Genomic DNA, 9,642 nt, shown 5'->3' with positions numbered 1-9,642 from the left:
TTCTTACTACTTGCTTTCTACCGCTTATTTCTATTTCTACAGCTTATTTCTACTGCTTATTTCTACTTATTTCTCTATTCCTACAGTTTATTTCTACCGCTTATTTTCTACTTATTTCTATATTCCTACAACTTATTTCCTACTCTCTATTTCTACGGCTTATTTTCTACTGCTTATTTTCTAACGTCTACCACTTACTTTCTATAGCTTATTTCTCCTACCGCTTATTTTCTAACGTCTACCACTTACTTTCTATTTCTACCGCTTATTTCTACTTATTTCTCTATTTCTACAGCTTATTTCTATCTTACCTATCTTTAGCTTAACAAAACCTAAGAGATCTCTTATTTTCTACCACTTATTTCCTAACGTTTATTCCACATATTTCTACTTATCTCTCTATTTCTACCGCTTATTTCTACCACTTATTTCTACTTAGAAATTTAAAAAATGCTTACTTTAAAAATGCTTCAATTAAGCATTATTCCCATGTTTTACACCGAGCTAATTTTACCACACTTAGGCTCCCTACCTTATTTTTGTTTTTTGGCCTTCTTACTTTTGCTTTTTAAACTTACTTTCTTATTTTCTTACTTTTGTTTTTTAAGCTTACTCTCTGCATGCGCCTTGGAGCCTCCTTTCACCTGACCGCCATTTTTAAATTTCCCCGAACTCAGTCCCTGGTCCGACGCCACTTCTTATGGCCAAAACTCAGGCCCTGGTGATCCTGAGTGGGGGGTGAAAGGATTGAGAAAAGACACACTTCGGCTCCCTACCTTATTTTTGTTTTTTGGCCTTCTTACTTTTGCTTTTTAAGCTTACTTTCTTATTTTCTTACTTTTGTTTCTTAAACTTACTCTCTGCGAGCGCCTTGGAGCCTCCTTTCACCTAACCACTTTTAAATTCCCCCAAACTGAGTCCCTGGTCGGGCGCCATATGTGGGGAGCCGGCACGGCCATGGCATACTCAGCCCCAGGGCGCCTATGTGCCATGCCAGCTCAGCCTGGTTCAGTGACCCTGAGTGGGGGGCGGGGGGCGGGTGAAAGGATTGAGAAAAGACAGACAAGAGAATGGAAGCTGGGTCTCGGTGGGACACTGCTCCCTGATGAGGAGACAGCGCCCACAAGCAGTGTCTTTATTTTATAGCAGATGCCACGAGGCAAAGTAGGGGTGTGATCACGTTGTTTACAGCATTCTCGTGAGTTTCAACCTCACTTAACTACATGCACCCGAACTCTATCACAAGGCACGTGTGGCTACGTGTTCGGACCATAGGTTCAAGCTTACAACCATAGCTGTTGGCTATAATTGTGCTGGGAGGGCCCTGCCCTTCCAGCTGGGTCTTGCACGTGGCAATGAGAGGACCCTGTCCTTTCATTAGTCCGAGGCTTGAACCTGGGCAAAACACTGTAGCTGCGCCCCACAGCACTGTTACTATTTGGAATAAAGGGTTTCTTTGTTGTGTTTTGGGGGAGGGGGGACTGTAGAAGTTGAGCAGCATCCCTCGTCTCTACTCACTAGATGTCAGGAGTACCTCCCCCCATCAATCTGATTGTCCCCCAAAGACTATCAAAAACATCTCCACATATTTCCAAATGTCTTCTGGGGAGCAAAGTTACCTCCATTGAGGATCACTCGTTTAGAAAATACCATTTAGTCCAACCTCAAGGCATATCTTCAGGCAAAGAGGAGACAGCTGCAATGGAAAGCTTCATCCAGTATCTTTCAGAAACCATAGGGGCCACCCTCCCCACCCCCATCCTCATCTCCCACCAGCCCTCTGTCACCACCAGGGTCAGGACTAGGGGGCACTGAGTGAGGCACTCTTCTCAGGTGCAAAATTTAAAGGGGTACTAAAGAATTCAGTAGTCAAGATTGATGAAATGCTTTCATGCAATCTTTCTTGGAAATAAAAATAAAAGCAAAAAAAATCTGTGTTGAGTAAAATATCAAAACTTTAATCAACCCAGCTCCAGCCACATTCACTGCCGTCCAAAGAGAGGCCAACAAGTGCCGAGCCCTGGTGCTGCTGGATATCCCTGCTGGGAGCTAGCGGCCTTGGCAGGGTGGGTGACCCACTCTGTGACATTCCCCCTGGGCAGTCATATCTCTTCCTCAGACCCCTGCTCAGACTTCCAGGGCTCAAAGCACCAGGGACAGGTAGCCCAGAGGGTGAAAAGGCCTTCCCAGCCTCTGCTGTCCCAGGGGACCTACAAATGGAGAAGTATCTGAGAGGTAACTCCTGGGCCTGATTGCAGAGTAACGGTCTTGGCTGTTATCTCTCTGGCCCAACGGACCAGATCCTCAGCTTATCTACTGACATGGGGTGGTGGTAGTGTGGCAATTGGCCAATTCTGGGGCCCAAAAACCTGGTCTTGGATTTAAAGTTTGATCCCCCCCCCCCTAGGGGGTGGGAAGAGGGAAGGGCTAGACCCCTCCCCAGCATTCTCCTCCCTCTGGGAGCCCAGGCCAGGGGCATGATATCATTCACTGGTAGGAATACTCAGCTGTTCTCAAGAGCCAGACACACGATCAGCTTTACACACACTTTCCCTTGAACAGCCCTTTGTTATGGATGTGGAAACGGCACCTCAGAGAGCTTGAACATGTTGCCCAAGATCACACAGCAAGTCTGAGACAGGCCTAAGGGCAGGTCTTCCAGCTCCTTATCCCCCCATGGCTGCCTGCCCTCTGCCTCCTCTCACTCACCTCCCTTCTCTACAGCCTGCCCCCCGCCCCCACCCTGTCTTCTTTGAACTCACACCCAGGCAAAGACATTCCAATGGCTTCAGTGACCACAGTCATGTCTGATTTAAAACTGGAAATAACATTTTTGAAGGCCCACCACAGGCCAAACACTTTGCTACCTGAAGGCTCTGACATCCATCATCCCACTTAATCTTTACAATCACCCTACATAATAGGTATTGCCATCTCTCGTCTACACATCTGCTACAGAAGCTCAGAGAGGTTCAATGACCTGCCCAAGTTCATACAACTAGAAAGGAGTGGCAGGTCTGACTCCTAGGTCCTTGCTTCTTTGATACCCCAGACAGTCTGCATTACTCCCAGACAGTCCATCCAATGCTGCCAACGTCTTCAGCATCCGTGAAACTCCAACTGTCTGGCTTATGTTTGCATTTACATCCAAAGGGGTTTCAAACTCTGCCTCTTGTCTCAAGGATCAGTCCAGTCCCACATTAGGCAGAGGGTGGGTCTCAGTGCAGTGTGATGCAAATGAATGGCAAGTCCCAGAGTCTCAGTTTTCTCTCCTGGGAGCTGAGGCTATGACAGAACCTGCCTCTACTGAGATCAGCTCCAATAGTGATCTCAGGACAGGGCTTGGACCTGGGGCTGTCCGGAAGCCAGCACTGGATCTGGGACCTGTGTCCACAGATAAGCACTGTCTGGATTGCGCTCCCGCTCTGTGCTGGCGCGGTGAACAGAACTCCAGGGGTTCCACCCTAAAGACAGAGCTTAGCTTCACAGAGCTTAGCTAGCACCTTGTTGGGATGGGAAAGCCCATACAGTGGGGCCTTGACTTACGAGTTTAATTCGTTCCGAGACCGAGCTCATTAAGGAGCTCGTTAACTCAAATTACTCTGTCAACTCAATGCAAAAAATCGGCCGAGAGACAGCTGGTATCTCAAAAAACTCGTAGGTCGGGACACTCGTAAGTCAAGGCCCCACTGTATTTTGGGATGTAAGGCCAGTCTTCTTACTTCATTACTTTTACTTTTTTATTTTTAATCGTAACCCCATGATAATTTTCCAGTGAGTTTTAGAGAGTGGAAGCGAGAGGGAGAGAGAGAGAGAAATACTGATGTGACACAAACAGATCCATTGGTTGACTGCCACACGTGGCCCAGGACCAGGGACTCAGGAGGAGCCTGTCACTAAGGTACGTGCCCTTGACGAGAATCCAACCCGGGAAACTGCAGTCCCCAGGCCAACGCTCTATCCACTGAGCCAAACCAGCTAGGGCTGGTAATCCTCCTGATAGACCCCATCCAAAGAAAGGTGACCTCCCCTGAAACAATGCAGTCTTTGCTAGAACCTTCCTTCTGCTCCCTTCTGCATATAAATGCCTTCCATTTTTACAGCTTCTCAGAGCTTCTTTCTATTTACTGGATGGGATGCTGCCTGATTCATGAGTTGATGAATAAAGCCAATTTCATCTTTAAATGTACTCAGTTAAAATTTTTAACAGTCCTCCAGTTCTTGAATCAGTGTTACCACCCTCATTTGGAAATCTGCCCCACTCCCACCCCACCCCGCACCCTATACTGAATCTAAACCAAGCAGGAGGGCCAGTTCCCCACCAGCCCCACCCAATGACAACTTTCCCGGGGGGTCGGGGGTCGGGGCGGCGGGGGGGGGGCCGTGCGCGTGGGTGCTGGGGGTGGAATCCCCCAGCCTGGTCTGAGAAAGGTCTTGGGAGAGCCACCCAGCCCTGGATCTTCCCCTAGGTGGCGCTGCAGCCAAACCCCTCAGCACCCCACCTCCATTCCACCCACCCAGGTGGACAGCTAGCCATCTTTTACTTTCCTCAAAGCCCCACCCTGCAGGAGTGAGGGCTTCCAGGAGTTCCAACCCCGGGGAGTCCTCCAATGAGCAATGAAGAAACAAGAGTCTGCCCTAACTGGTTTGGCTCAGTGGATAGAGCATCGGCCTGCGGACTGAAGGGTCCCGGGTTCGATTCCGGTCAAGGGCATATACCTTGGTTGTGGGCACATCCCCAGTAGGGAGTGTGCAGGAGGCAGCTGATTGAGGTTTCTCTCTCTTTGATGTTTCTAATTCTCTATCCCTCTTCCTTCCACTCTGTAAAAAAATCAATAAAATATATTTTTTTAAAAAAATGAAAGAAACAAGAGTCAGCAAATGCAGTGGGAAACATGGCTTTATTACCAGGGGAGGCTGAGAGTCCAGCCCAGTGCCCAGGATGGGCCAGGGGCCGCCAGGAGGGGTGTAGGGAGGGGGCTCCAGGCAGGATCTCTTCTGGGCCACTAGCTTAGTAGGAGCAGATGAAGGGCAGATGTGTTGCACAACTTGATTGTTGCCAATGACCCCCTAGCAGTAGAGAACACAGTGATGTCAGCTGCCAGCAGAGTGTGGCCCATGCCCCCCTTGCCCTCCAATTGTCATGATATGTTTGCCACACACCCCCACTAGCTTGTGTTTGTTGAGTTTTCACCCCAGGAAGACAGGGTGCTCAGTGCTTTCTGTGGGCTCCTGGCTAATCCTCACAATGACTCCCAGAGGGAGGTGCTGTCCTCATCCCCGCTGCACAGATGAGGAACCTGAGGCTCAGGGGGGAAACCACTTGTCTGTATGCCAGTGGGCAGGTGGCTGGGCTGGGGTTGGAATTGTGGCAGCCTTTCTCCAGCGTGTATGGCCTCAACCATAGTCCCTCACGTCTGGCATCCAACCTATCCTAATTTGCACATCTCTCCCTCTTCCCTCATCCACACCTTTCATTAACCTCATTTGTCACATCAGTAGCAGAAGAAGGAAAAGAGCTGCCAGGCACCCAGCTGAGTTCCATTTGTGAGGATGGAGAGCCCCCATCCAGCCCTCACAGGGCAGCCCCTCACCCTACTTCACAGCCCTCCTCACAGACTGGACGTTGATTCTCCAGTTGTGGGGGGGCTGTGAGTTTGAGGAGGTGTTGCTCAGGCAGCTCAAAGGGACAGTATGTAAGAGTCCACCTTGCCGTCCCTTCCCTTAGCCCTGGTGCCCAGTCCCCCTCACCTCTGGTGGATAGGGTCACATAGTGGTCGTTCCCATGCTGATGAGCCCAGTGTCTAAAATTCACAGCACTCTCATCAATCCAGTGTAACCTGGAGCACTAGATCAAGATAGGGAATAGGTTGGGTCAGAGGCAGGGGACCAGGAAGACAGGCAGATCCAGAGGTTCTGGAAAATGCCCACTGAGTGTCCCTTTCTGGGCACTGCTGCTCCCCCCCCACCCCCACCCCCCTCCCCCCCAGCTAGGAGCCAGATATCCAGGAGACCCACCCCTCAGGGTTTGCAGGCGATGACAATGGCCGCCTCACATAGCCACGCTTCTCAAACTTTCTGTGAATACAAGTCTCCTGCAGATCTTTTTAATGTGGAGATGCTGATTCAGGAGGCTCCGATGGGGCCCAAGACTGTGCATTCCTAACCAGCTACAAGGCAATGCTAATACTGCTTTGTCCATGGACCACACTTGAGTAGCAAATACAATGGCACTTATTCACCCACTATCCCAGAACCACTCTGAGAGAAGGACCCCCATTTTAGACATGAGGAAGCCATTCAGCTTGTAAATGAGCAAGCTGGGTAAGGAAAGGATCTCCTGACTCCAATGGTGAGCTGGTAACTGTTTATCAACCGGTCTGGGGGAAGGTAAGAAGGCAGAGAGTGGGAAGAACACTGATTTGTAACAATAGCCAATTTCCTTGAGATAAATACACCTGCCATGGCATGAAGTCACTAAACATGGAGTTGGAAAGAGATGTGCACAATCACCAGTTCTCTTTAGCCACACCAGCCAGCTCCCCCATAGCCTCCCACAGAAAGGTCACTCAGCTGCTGGAATGAGGCCTGATGCCAGAGAGAACTTCCTGTACCTGGGAGCTGGCCCCTCACTTACCCAGCTCCTGATGGTGGCTCCAATCCAGATCCCGGCTGGTTGATCTTACTGGCCCAGGACAGGAGTTGATTGTTGACACTGAGGTTGTGGATAGAGACGAGGTTACCTCTGTAGCACCTCCTGCAGGTGATCTGCAGAAAGAAGTGGAGTAGGGAATTCACTGGGTTTTTTCCCCCTCAATTTTCTGAGTCTCCAGGGGAGAGGTCTCCATCCCTGGTCAGGTCAGAAATCAGGGATCTCCTTGCTCCTCCAATTCCATCTCTTGGTCCTTCATCTGTCACCGGGAACTTCTTGCAGGAAACAATAATAATACTGAGAATAATCATCATCACCTGGCACTTGGTCCTAAATGCAAACTCTTGGGCTGCACCCCAGCCTTGCTAACCCTGAAATCTATGCTTCAACAAGACCTCTCGGAGATTCTGCTGCTCACTAGCCTTTGAGAACCACTAGTGTAAATGAATAGGGAAAAGGAGGTGGAACCCACTCTCTTCTCCTGCCCTTGGTCCTCCTTCCACAGTAGTCTCCCTGCCAATTACCTGAGCACCAACAAATGTTAGGAGAGTCTTTAGCAACCGGTAGTGGCAGGTCTTGCACCCAGGACTGCCCAGCATTTCCTCTGTGTCCTCTGCCCTGGGGCACTGCAAGTTCTCATCTAGGGCACCTGGGTCCGACTCCATGGCCTCTTCATCCTCAAAGGCATCTTGGCAGCTGGAAGCCTCCACCTGCTCTCCTTCAGACTGAATCGCCTCCTCAGTCAGGACTGACTCTCCTTCCTGCTCCCCTGAGCCTTCCAGATCCTGGCTCAGGTCTGCCTGTGTCTCTTGGCTGTCGGGGTAGGGGGCATCATTCCCTGGGAAGAAGGGTAGCCTGCCATCAGGTCAGGAGCTCCTTCTTCCAGGACTACGGACAGGCTTCCTAGTGCCTCCTTCTGGAGCCTAGGCCTAAGGATCTCCTCCCTGTGGGGTGAGGTGAGCACCCACATGACAGGGTGAGCACCTGGCGCTGGCTGACAGGTGTGTATTTCAGGGTAGGAAGAAGCACCTCTGAGAAGGTGGGTGGTTTTAGCTTGAGGAGGAGCCCTGACAGAATGTTCAGGTCACATTTCTGAGTCCAGGAGAGATCTTACCTGAGGGGAGCTGGGTCCACTGAAGAAGAAAAAGCTGTGGCCTGGCCCAGAGAGTGAAAGAGCTGCCAGAAAGAGGAGAAGGGGTCAAGCTGGATGAGAAGGGAAGGGAGAACTTACCCAGATGAAGAGCAGCAACTGTCCCCAGCAGGAGGAGCAGCAGGAGCAGGGGGAGTTTCATACCCACTTGTACTTGTGGCAGAGACACAGCTTCACTTCCGGCCGTGGGTCCTCTCACTGGTCTGCATGGCCCCTGTCACACAACAGAGATGCAATGTTTGTTTAAGTGGCTGATTAAAGGGCAAATTTAAGGGCTCCCTTCTCCCCCAGTGAACACATGCTGACCTGGAGAAGCAGAAAAAGTCCCTTTTAGCCATGTGCTTTATCACTGGCCCCTGAGATGACACTTAGCCCAGACCCTGTCCCTGCAGGAACAGGTCTGCTCAAGGTCAGGACTCCTTCCACTACACTTAGGAAGGAGTGGAAGGACAGTGGTCATCAGGGTCCTAAGGACAGACCTCCTAGGTGTTTGCCATATAGGCTTCTGCTTCCTCCCAAGCCTTGGACCCCTCCTCCCTGGGCAGCTGGGGGAGCACTCACCTCTCAAGAGTCAGAGACCTCCAATCTTGGTGTCTCTGACTGCTGGGTCCAGAGGCAATCCTTATATTGGGCTTTTGGAAAAGTGGGAAGAAACAGGATGATTGTCCCAGGCTGGGGTGCTGGGCAGGGGAGTAGATAATAAGGCATTTGCTCAATTCTCTCACCTGCTCCCTGCTGGGACTACAGGGACCTGCCTCCTGGAGTCCACTGACACACATGGGTGTCCAGGTGTGCTGGAGAAGACCCCAGATGTCTATGCCCACATATACTAACCATTAGCACCCCTAAAGTGCCCCAGTCATAACCCCAGGAGCAGCCTTCCTCTGGTCACTATCCCAGCCAATGAAGTGGAGGATCCTGGGATGTTGGTGGATAATGAGGGGAGGAGGAAGAAGGCTCCCACCTCATGATTGCTTGCGTAGACCAGAGACTTCATATGCATCCCATCCCAGAATCCTCACCTTCTCCTCATTCCCATGAGAATGTATGATGACCCTAACTTCAAAGGTGTGAAAAATGAGATTCAGAGAGAGTCCCTTGCAAGTGTGCACAGGAAGTGAGGGATCTGGGATTTCTAGTCCTTTTGGCTCCCACATCTTCTATCTATCTATCTATCTATCTATCTATCTATCTATCTATCTATCTATCATCTATCTATCTATCATCTATCTATCACTTTCTCTCTCCCTCAATCCCTTCTCCCCTCGTTCCCTCTGTTTCTTGTTTTCACTCAAGTGGTCCCTCTTCCTCTTTTTTCATCTTTAATGTGTGAAAAACTTATGCTCTTTCTTCTATGCTATAGATCTAGAACAAGGTTCTCAACCTTTGCACTGTTACTATTTGGAGTAAAGTAATTTTTAGTTGTGTGTTGAGGGAGGGGGTTCTAGAGAGTTTAGCAGCATCCCTGGTTTCTACTCACTAGATGTCAGGAGTACCTCTCCCCATTAATCTGATTGTCACCCAGGATTATCAAAAACATCTCCACATATTTCCAAATGTCTTCTGGGGAGCAAAGTTACCTCCGTTGAGGATCACTGGTCTAGAAAATGCCATTTAGTCCAACCTCAAGGCATATCTTCAGACAAAGAGGAGACAGCTGCAATGGAAAGCTTTATGCAGTATCTTTCAGACACCATAGGGGCCACCCTCCCCACCACAATCCTCATCTCCTACCAGCCCTCTGTCACCACCAGGGTCAGGACTAGGGGGCAGTGAGTGAGGCATTCATCTCAGGTGCAAAATTTAAGGGGGCACTAAAGAATTCAGTAGTCAAGATTGA

General features: G+C 50.0%; 1 pseudogene; it reads right to left on the bottom strand.

Annotated features, from left to right (window-relative positions):
- Positions 1–5,011: 5,011 nt before the first annotated feature.
- Positions 5,012–7,944, bottom strand: LOC102432224 (annotated as a pseudogene).
- Positions 7,945–9,642: the final 1,698 nt, after the last annotated feature.

This window comes from Myotis lucifugus, unplaced genomic scaffold (assembly GCF_000147115.1).
Source record: "Myotis lucifugus unplaced genomic scaffold, Myoluc2.0 scaffold_97, whole genome shotgun sequence".
Classification (NCBI taxonomy): Eukaryota; Metazoa; Chordata; class Mammalia; order Chiroptera; family Vespertilionidae; genus Myotis; species Myotis lucifugus.
The sequence above is the reverse complement of the archived record's forward strand: the minus strand, read 5'-3'. Positions and strand labels throughout refer to the sequence as shown.